The sequence below is a fragment of the Desmodus rotundus genome, chromosome 4 (genome assembly GCF_022682495.2).
Source record: "Desmodus rotundus isolate HL8 chromosome 4, HLdesRot8A.1, whole genome shotgun sequence".
NCBI classification, from domain to species: Eukaryota; Metazoa; Chordata; class Mammalia; order Chiroptera; family Phyllostomidae; genus Desmodus; species Desmodus rotundus.
The window spans coordinates 48,283,524-48,294,459 of record NC_071390.1 but is presented as its reverse complement, the minus strand read 5'-3'; the positions used below and the strand labels follow the sequence as shown (position 1 = coordinate 48,294,459).

Below are 10,936 nucleotides of genomic sequence, written 5' to 3'. Positions count from 1 at the left end.
ACCAACAATATAGGCCCTCAGAACAAAAGACTCGCTCTGGCCACCGGGCCTCTGGCACCCCAGGCTCCTGCCACCTTTGCTCTTGGCTTTCTGTCCCACTTCAGCAAGACCCGTTCTCTTCCATGAGAACATATCACCAATAAACCCTGCTTGCCTGCTAATAGGCATGCCAATCTGTAATTCTTTACTGCATCGGCAAGAAGAACAGGGTTTCTCCTGCAGTACCATCAGGAGGTCAGGAATGATGACTGAAAAGTTTCCATTAGGTTTAACGGTATGGAGGTCCCTGGACTTCGAGTCAATGGCCCAAGTCCATCATATGTTGTATGCACATATACATATTGGTTCATTGGACTATGTGCTGTAGGTGTATATATAGGTGTCTTGGACTGCCTGGTTACAGAAATAGGAGGGAAGGGTTGCATTTTTCTCATTCGGAGGTCCAAGCTCCTATCCACCTGCCATGTGACACTCCTTCCCTCCAAATGTAGATGGTATTTAATGCAGATCCAAGTTACAAACATATGTCTCTGTCTTGCAGTTTGCAGATTTCCCTAAGACACTCTGCCTACTATAGGAGAAAGAATTGTATCCCCATAAGCAGGCACTCAATTTTCATTTTAATCAGATGTCACCAGAACACAGCCTTCCTTGGGTGTGCGAGCCGGGGAATGTGAATATTTGCTCCACCCCAAACTTGTCAGGTTCCTGAGAGTCTGACTTTGTAGACAGAATGGTTTACACCAGGCCACTGGGACAACCATATGGGGATTCCATTCAAATCCCCCAAGGATTTCTGTTTTTCAGTCTGTGCTTCTCGTCAAACAGCTTCTCTTTCCTTTTTCTCACCTCCCTTGAGGCATTCTAGAATATTCTGCAAGGGTCATTAGGGAGTCCCTGGCCTTCATCTAGAAGGCTTCCCCTTGGGTCCCGAGAGACCTAGTGATGTGCTTACCGGTCTCAGCCCCACCCTGGCATACACCCAGCAGACTTCTCCTACTGCAGGAGGAGGTCCTTAAAGAACTGGGAGGAGAGACTGGCAGCTCCCTGGCTACCTAAAGCTCCCGGGAGTATTCATTTTTGTCCCTCTATCCCCAGGCTGGGTTCTCCTTGGAAACCAAAGGCACAGAATAACTTTCTGGTTCAGGATGCTACTCTCTTTATACATACATAAAAGGTGTTCCAATACACTCTAGCTTTAGCATCCTTCTCGCAATTCTTTTTTTTCCTTAAAGATTTTATTTATTTATTTTTAGAGAGAGGGGAAGGGAGGGAGAAAGCGAGGGAGAGAAACATCAATGTGTAGTTGCCTCTTGTGTGCCCCCTACTGGGGACCTGGCCCAAAACCCAGGCATGTGCCCTGACTGGGAATCAAACCAGTGACCCTTTGGTTTGCAAGCGGGCGCTCAATCCACTGAGCCACACCAGTCAGGGCACCTCCCAGAGCAAAGGTTCTTGCACTTAATGTACATAGAATCATGTGTGGTTCTACTAAAATGTAGATTCCTGGACCTCAGCCCCAGAGTTTCTGATTAGTTCTGGGCTAGATCCTGGGGGTGTGCACTTTAACAAGTACCTCTGCATGATCCTGATGCCGGTGGGCCTGGGACTTGACTCTAGAATAAACAATTCCCTAAACCTATTATTGAAACTATGACCTTAGTGTAATTATCCCAATTCTTCAATAGTCATTAACAGTCATTCAATAATTATAGAAAAGAAAATCTCTGCTGCCAACCCGGGAACAACCCAGAGTTGCCCCTTTGAGAAGCAGCTTAATCAGCAATCAACACTTGAATTTGGGGCTCATATTTAAAACCTATTTGTTTTCTCTGTTTCTGGCAGCTCAGTACCTTCTTTTTGGAAGAGTGGTCACCCAAGCACCTTATTATCAGCTCCCCTTAGGTGTCTGCCCAGTTCTCTAAACACCCCAAAGAATCTCAAAGTGACTTTCATCCATAATGCATAAGCATGTGTCAAGTAAGATCATTTCAAACATGCCTCTATATTTGGTATACATACTCTATTAAATTCATGTGATGAGATATACCATATTTTTGGACCATAAGACACACCTAGGTTTTAGAGGAGGAAAATAGGAAAAAAAATTTTGAAGCAAAAAATGTGGTAAAATATTTAATAACATAATATTTCACCAATGTAAATGTAAACAGAACTCAACAGCAGCATTAACAACCATTATTACTGACTTCAAGCTTTAAGTACGGAAACTCCTATAATCATCAGGGAACCCCAAGAACTCCTCCTCACTACTGTCCACATTTATGAAGCTCAGTCCTCAGAATCACTAGTATCACTGTCTTCACCCTGTTCATAGAGGATGGCATCTTCAGAGGCGTCTAAGGCATTGCTGATGCTACATTTCTTGAAGGACGTCACGACGGTTTCATCCAGAACTGACTGCCACGCGGTTTCCACCCACTCACAAACTTGGGGAGTAGTGGGCCTCTGCATTCGTCCAGTTGGTATCAGATCACGATTTCCAGCAGCAATCCATTTGTTCCACTCTTCTCTCATGAAAACTTTAAATGGCTTGTTGATGGAAACGTCCGAAGGTTGCAGCTGGCTGGTAAGCCCCCCAGGAATTATGGCTAGATGGGTTTTCTCTTCTTTAAATCTCTTTTTTGTGGCTTCAGTGATACATGCCCTAAACTGGTCAAGCACTAACAGAGCAGGTTTTCTCAGAAGCCCTCCAGGACGTCTGGACCACACTTTTTCTATCCATATCTTCGTGCCATTTTCGTCCATCCATCCTTCATCATGAACATGAATGATAACTCCTCTTGGGATTGCCTCTTTTGGCATGTTTTTTCTCTTGGAAATCAGCATTGGTGGCAGTTTGGTGCCACCTGCACAGCAGGACAACACAACCGTGTAATGGGTTTCATCATGCCCGGAGGTTTTCACAGTTATGGTTTTGGCACCTTTCCCATCAACAGTCTCGTTTGATGGAACATCAAAGGTTAACAGGACTTCATCCATGTTCCCAATCTGGCTTACAGTATTTCAAATCCATTTTTCTTTCTTGCATCCAGTACAAATTTGTGAAAAGACACAATCTTGGATTCATATTCCACAGGCACTTTTTGTGCAATCCTAGTTTTGGTGCGCACAGCAAGGCTACACCTCTTCATAAATCTGTGGCACCTCGATGGTGATCCAGTGACGTCTTCAATGGCCTTCTCTGCCGCCAGCTGTTTGGCTTCATATATGATCATTGTTGTAGATAATGAAAAGCCACTGTTCCTGTGACGTGTGGTCCACTCTTTCATGGCCACTTCTAACTGTGGCCATTTTGCAGCATGCCCATGAAAACACTGTTTCATTTTGTCCGTTTTTTGCAGTTGATCCTCCTGTTTCCTCCATTCCGGTATCATTTTTTCAGTTGGAGGTGGCCCAAAGTGTCTCTCCGCTGCTCTGTTCCCATGTTCTTTGGCATACTTCACTACCTCCAGTTTAAAAGGGATTTTATATGAAATCCTTTTCTGCTTTGACATCTTTCCACAATTACGGTAGATTCAGCACGAGACTACGGTACGCTATCGTATCTTTCTACAACAAAATACAGCGATGACAGAACTATCAGCACTGTGTCCTTCATAGTGATGGGGGCGCTGTAGCTGAGAACATCAGTGGATGACGCACTGTTATGGGGGGATCTGCTGCTGGAGGGCCACAGGTTGTACAACACTCTTGTATGGGGACAGCAGTTTTGCACAACCTGTGTGGCTCTGCAGCTGTTGCCAAATTACAGCTCCCATCATCCCAACCTGTCCAAGTATGATGGGAGTTGTAGTTTTGCAACAGCTGCAGAGCCACATTGACAGGTGACCCTGCAGTGGAATTTGCCTATGTTAATGTTAATGGGGGACACACCAGTCACGTGATGGAGGCACGCAGGGGCACCGCAGGCTTTTTTCTAACGTGCCTGCACCGCCTGTACCCTCCTCCCTAGCACTATAGTATGCCACAGTGGGGACTCTGCTCCTGCCTCCCTTGCTTCCAACCGCCAGGACACCCCCTCCTCCCAGCCCAGGGTCCACAGCATCGCCCCACACCTGCCGCGACCCGCTTCCTGGAGCAGCGACCCTGCTCCTGCCTCCTGTGACCCTGCTCCACTGCCGCTCCCCCCACCCTCCCAGCAAGCCAGGTAAGCTACATTCGGACTATAACATGCACCCCTATTTCTCTCCCAAATTTGGGGCGGGAAAGTGAGTCTTATAGTCCAAAAAATACAGTATTATTTTCAAGTTAAGAAGGTAAAAGCAGGCCCATCGAATTAAGTTACAATTTGGAATGTCTGTCACATTCACAGTGAGGGAAATTTAAGCTACTCTTCCAGAGGAGGTTGGGAATCATTCTCCTTATCTTTAAGTGGAATGTAATTAGATTGTATGGGCTCTATAATAAGCAAATGAAGGATTAAATATTCAGAAGCAGAGTTCAAAACTATTGAGCCTAAAAGAATAAGTTCGTAACATAAAGCCATTTTATAGTTTTGCATAATCAATAGAGCATATTGATAATTATTCACTTTCATTTTTACAATTTCTTGCATGATTGTACTATTTTCTTACGGTCTAAGAAACAGCTTTGGGGTGAAAATTAAAAGCAAAAAAACTCATGCATACAAGATGACAAACAACTTCAGAGGGTGATGGTAACAAACCCTGTCTTAGGGTGGTAACAGGAAAGGCAAACTGATGAAGATCGCCAGTGGAGGAGTGAGTGGGATCATCCCGCAGAAGCGGGGAGGGCGGAGCGCTCTGTGCCCATCCAGTTGGCATGCGGGCAGCTGCCACATGTCATGACACGTTCCGAGACCCATGATCACTTAGCAGGTCCTCTGGTTTGTTTTTCTTCACTATGTTTGGGCCCTACTTTCATTTGAGCATGCATATGGCCTTCTTATCACTTCCTGTAGATGAAGAATTAATACAGGGTCATGACCTTACTGAGAAAAAAGTTACTGGCTTCAAAGGTCTGCTTGGATCATATACGGGTTGAATGGGTTGCATGGGTGAGATTTTATGTGAGCTGTGCTTTGGGATTTCTCCTTCAGGCACAGTTCCTGGTTGCTTTCTTGAATTTTTTTTCCCCCATTCTAGGTTTTTTCCAAAGTCCAATAATTTGTACATGATAAAAGCAATTAGAATGGCTATTATGGTCCCCACTTGATTTTTCCCCCTAAAAGATTACATCATTTTGAAGTGTAAAATCACTAAAAGGCCCATTTGTGCACTGCCACTTACAATGTAAATGCAGCGAAATACACTGAGCCATTTTTGAAATGTTGAAAAATAATTAACAATGTCATTACCCTAGCATACATACTTGAGTTTTCTCTCTTTACATCTCATGGTTAGTAACTTATTGTGATACTCAAAAACAAATTTGCGTGAGGCTCAAATTTGTGAGGCTCAGTTGGTTGGGCGTCATCCCACAAACCAAAATGTCGCAGGTTCAATTCCTGATCAGGGCACATGCCTGGGTTGCGGGTTCGATCCCTCGTTGGGGCACATACAAGAGGCAACTGATCAATATTTCTCTCTCACATCAATGTTTATCTCCCTCCCTTCCCCTTTAAAAATAAATAAAGTCTTAAGAAAAGAGAAATTGGAAATTTTTTAAAAAGCGTATTTGGAAACACTGCAACAGGTGCTTTGCTGCAAATAACTTTCAAATAACCTGTGTATTATCTACATAGCTATATTTATAAGTATGGTTTGGACATTGTATGATATTAGCTTAATCTTCCCATATTATGGGTTCTACTTGGCTCAGTGGCTTCTCAGCAACTTTACTTGAGTTCTCCCTTTAGGTGCCGTTGTCCCTTCTTATCGTCCATTCTAACTAAAGCTGATGGAACCAACGTGTTGACTTTGTGAAAGATACTCACATGAGACTTAGGGCACGTCACCGAAGCGCTTGATAAGCTTGTTTCACATTCTGTAAAAGGAGGGTTACAGGATCCATGTCAAAGTTTTCGAGACAATTATATAAAATAATGCATATGAAATGCTTGGCAGAGGGCCTGGAATAGATTAGATAGCACTCAATAACATTGGCTTTTATAACTACATCATATATAAGGTATAAAGAAACTCTAAAAGCAAGCCAGAAAAAGCAAGACTGGCAAAACCACGCCTACAGGCCAAATCCAGTCCACCACCTGTTTTCATGAGTAAACTGCCTGTTTTCATGAGTAAAGTTCTTTTTTTTAAGAAATTTTCACTTGATTTGAGAGAGAGAAACATTAACTTATTGCTCCACTTATGCATGCATTCATTGGTTGCTTCTTATGTGTACCCTGACTGGGGATCGAACCTGTAACCTTGGCGTATCGGGATGACACTCTAACCACTGAGCTACCCTGTCAGGTCTCATGTTCAGTGCTTTGTGAGAACCCAGCCTTCATTCATTCACCCATTGCCCACAGCTGTCTTCACAGCAGCATTGAATCGCACCAAGACTGTTGTGGCCTGAAAAGTCTAAGCTATCTACCACCAGGCCCTTTATAGAAAGTGTGCCAACCCCCAAGTTTCAGAAGAAATTTAATGGGCCAAAACGAGTATTACTCGAAATGTGGACATGTGTATTTTCTCATCACAAACAAACATGTGTCTATCAAGCCCTTCCTCTCACATGATTCAGGGAGACGCTGACAGCTTTGATTCCAACTGTGATCTGACAGGGGCAGAGATGAACAAGGTTGGATACCCTAGAAGAGTCATCGAGTTACAGGCGATCACAACAACTTCCCCGGAGGAACTGCAAAGGAAGAGGAGAAGTCTCTCCTTCGTCCAGTGTGTGGTTCCCCAAAAATAATAGCAAAGAAATGAGACTGGCATTTAAACAAACCTGTCATTAATCTCTAGGATTTCCCCAAAAAGACAGTCCACACCGTAAGGCCCTAAAATTCACAAACATACAAATTTCAGTGTTTTTCTCAACCAACTGCTCAGGTATTATGTAGTCTTCTCATAAGTAGGCATTCAACATATACATATTGAATAAGTGAATAAAAGAAGGGAATGAACAGACGAGTGATGCCTTTAAGCCCATTAGTTGTTTAAATTCAGCAAGATGAAAAAGAAAATTGCAAAGAAATTTTGTGTCAAAATCATTTTTTAGCCCCGACTGGTGTCATTCCGGTGGGCTGGGCATTGTCCCGCAAGCTGAGGGGTCGCCAGTTTGATTCCTGGTCAGGGCTTGTGCCTGTCGGGGGCGTGCAGGAGGCAAGAGATCTCACACATCAACGTTTCTCTCCTTTTCTCTGTCCCTTCCCCTCTTCCAAAAAATATAAATAAAATCTTTTTAAAAGTCATTTTGTATTAGCTCAGTATTTAGTCTTGCCCTCCTAATTGGTTTTAGGGGTAAGGAAAAGAGGAACGAAAGGTTATTTGAAATCTATGGCTGTGGTAGGTCGTTGACTCTAGCGCAAATTCTGTCGTGATGCCAACACTTCCAAGGGGTCCAGGCACCTGTATTTCATGTAAGATTTTACAAAACTAGCCCAGAATGACCAACTTGTAAGAGCGAGCCTCTCCTACCCTTTAGTGACTACCGTAAAACTGACACAGCTTTGTCAGAATTCAAGCAGATAAAACAATGTTTTTTAATTTTTGTAAGAGTTTATTTAAGCCAAACTGATGAGATATGCCAGGGAGCAAGATCTCCAATGCTCCAGAACAATATTAAAAGAATCCAGTGCTGCCAAGAAATCTGATACATTCCGTGATAAAATAACAATTAAATACGGCCATTGCCATGACTCCAGACTCAACCAAAACCAATGCAGACTAAATAATAGAAGGAATCAAGTTTCCCTTTGGATGGAGACCTGGGCCAGCCACCGCTGTTGGAAGTTTCCTAAACCAGCCTTCAACCCCCACTCTGTCTGCACAGCGCCCAACCCAGAACAGGCTAGGGTACCAGCTCTCAAAGGGTTCCAGGGAACCTCCAGGGGGCAGTGATCCCAATGAAGCTATTTCATGATCAGAAGCCATTACCTTTTTCACCCTCACTCACATGCAGTGCAGTGGAGTTTTCCCAAGGTTACGTGACATGTTATACCAGTTATGAAAATCAACCTCCTTCCTATTAAGCCATATGTTAAAGATATTTACAAAAACGTAGGATATGCTACTTTTTGAAAAATAATTGTTTTTCATAAATAATTGTTTAAATCCAAGTTTATTATTGTCATTTTAACATAAATTGTTAAAATTTTCTTAATTTGAATTTCAAATAGGGTAAATATAAAAAGATATAACCTATACAAACAAAAGCTTTTGGCATCCTTTTATTTTAATTTTTAAATGTATTCATTTCAGAGAGAGGGAGAGAGAAAGAAAGAGTAAAACAGATTTATTGTTCCACTTTTTTATGCATTGGTTGATTCCTGTATGTGCATTGACCAGGGATTGAACCCACGACCTGGGTGTATTAGAACAACATTCTATCTGAGTTACCCCACTAGGGTGGCATCCTCAATTGTAAGTGCAAAGGAGCTTTGAGACCAAAATGTCTAACAACTGCTAAAATCTAGAGAAGCAACGAATTCTCAGAGGGGAGCTGTCTTTGGGAAACCATGCTCCGGAAAAGCAGTTCGTGGAACAGGCTACATGAGTACCGTGCAAGATTGCAAAGCGGTCAGTGAGACGTTCTGCTGATAACTAAATACAAAGTCTTAAAATGTGAAGTCACTACAAACAGTAAATGACAAACAGCACAGCATGTTGATGGGTATTAGGATAGACTGGTTTTAAGACCAGTGCCTGTTATACTTGGATTTTATCTTTTGAACTCAACTTGAATCACACTGTTGGAAAGAAGAAAAGCTATGAAGATTTTAGAGGCTGTGACTTACAGATCATACTCTCAGAGCTTAGCACAATGACTAGCACACAGGAGCTCGGTAAGTTACTTACTATAACGAATGAATGACTATGTAAATGAAGTCATTAAGGTGAATAACGTTGGTAGCAAGACCGCTCTATCAGGAAGGGCTTCCGATGACAGTAACTGGGGTGCAGAGCAGTTCTCATTATGCCCAAGAAATCACCTTCTCCTTTGCCTCCCCCTGATCCTCTTTACCTTTCTTTTAAAGGCTGATGAAGGGTGTTGTCAGCAATCATTTTATCTCAAGCATCTAAACTCAGTAGGACCTGCCCTGGCCAGTGGCTCAGTTGGTCGTTCATCGTCCCATACACCAAAAGGTTGTGGGTTCCATCCCCAGTCAGGGAACATATGAAGATGTGGGTTCGATCCCCGTTCAGGGCATGTATGAGAGGTAACTGATGAATGTTTCTCTCTCTCTAAAAAAGACTGGTAAACGTGTCCTTGGGTGAGGATTTAAAAAAAAACTCACTCTATGACCTAAGCAGAACTCTTTAATTTTTAATCCCACATCTCCCTTATAGAAACATGCTTCTCCTGCATATTTCAACATTGTTCTTGATTCTTTTCCCATGTTTTACATGTAACTTTTTAGCATGTCCTATGATTCTACTTCTAAAGCACAAACTGTGTTTATCCACTTTTATCCATCCCTATTCTATCACCCTAGTCCAAACCACTGATCTTAATTAAACCTAGCTTGTCTTCCTGCTTCCCCTCTGATGCCACCCCATCCCCTACAAACTGTTCTCCCCCTACAAACCATTCCCCCTACAAACTGTTCTCCCCCTAGGCACCAGAGTGGTTTCCTAAAAATGCCACTCAGAGCATGCCACTCTTCTTTTAACCATTCTATGAAGCACCCCACTCACTGTACCTAGAATAAAATCCAGACTCTTCTCCCTTACCTATAAAGCCTCTTCATCTGGAATCCTTACCCCTACCCCTGCCCTGCTCCCTCCCACTCCCCACCTCTTCTGCACCAACCACACTGGCCTTCCCCATCCTCTGAAATGCCTAGTGCCAAGCCAGCCATTGGGTCTGCTTACCCTAAAGTGTTTCTGCATAAATTTAGAGAAAGTTGGCAATAGTAAAACCATGTTATGAGCCTTAAAGACCTTGAAGTCATTAAGGTCACTGAAAATAACTATAAGAAAAAACAAAAAATAAAAATATATAAAATGCCCAATATCTTCCACAGCTTGTTCTAGTCTGAGGGCCTAGCATTCTCTGGAACACTCTACCGAGGAATCTTTACTTTGCCGCCTTTTTTCCCCAACTAGTTCTCAGCTCAGTGCCAACTCCCAGCTTTTCGGAGGCCTTTTCAGATCAGTGGAGCTGAAGCAGCCCCCTTCCCATTAAACATTTTCCACATCCCTCTGGGTCCTTTCTGAACGACACTCATAACCTGAAATCACTTTGCTCACTGTTTACTTTCTCCATGAGAGCGGGACTTTATCTTGTTCACCACTCGATGCTTAGAAGAGAACAGTGCATGACCCACGGTAGATATTTAATAAATATTAAATATTGAGTGCATTACCCATTGCTGTTACACTCAAAGACTTTTTTCCTGGCAGAACACCTCAAAGAAAAAGCAAGGTCTTTATCACACATATATAAAGGTTACAGAATCTTAGGGGTGACCTAGTCCTAAGCTTTCCGAAGCAAATTAATAGACAAGTCAACATACAGACCTATTCTCTGTACCACATTTTACAACTGATCTTGATTTTTGCACTGGAAAGGGACTCCACTTCAATTCTGCGTTTCTTAAAATGACCAACATATTACCAACATTGTTACAAAGTAACAATCCTTTTCCAACAGTTCTTAAAGATTTACACAATATACCAGGGTCCTCTGATGAGAAACAGCAGCCAATTAAGATTTTTCTGGCACATGTTAGTATCTCAATATTTATTCAATAAATGAGATTTTAATGCTTTCTATCTGTGAAATGTTACTGAAGAAATATTCTTCTCTGGCTTCAAATTAAGGCAATACCTCCAAA

At 42.6% G+C, this 10,936-nt stretch overlaps 1 non-coding gene across 1 annotated transcript; it reads left to right on the top strand.

The window, feature by feature from the left end:
- Positions 1-9,947: 9,947 nt before the first annotated feature.
- Positions 9,948-10,077, top strand: LOC112305650 (small nucleolar RNA SNORA33). Its single transcript, XR_002974826.1, has one exon. It is a non-coding gene; the product is annotated as a small nucleolar RNA SNORA33 (small nucleolar RNA).
- Positions 10,078-10,936: the final 859 nt, after the last annotated feature.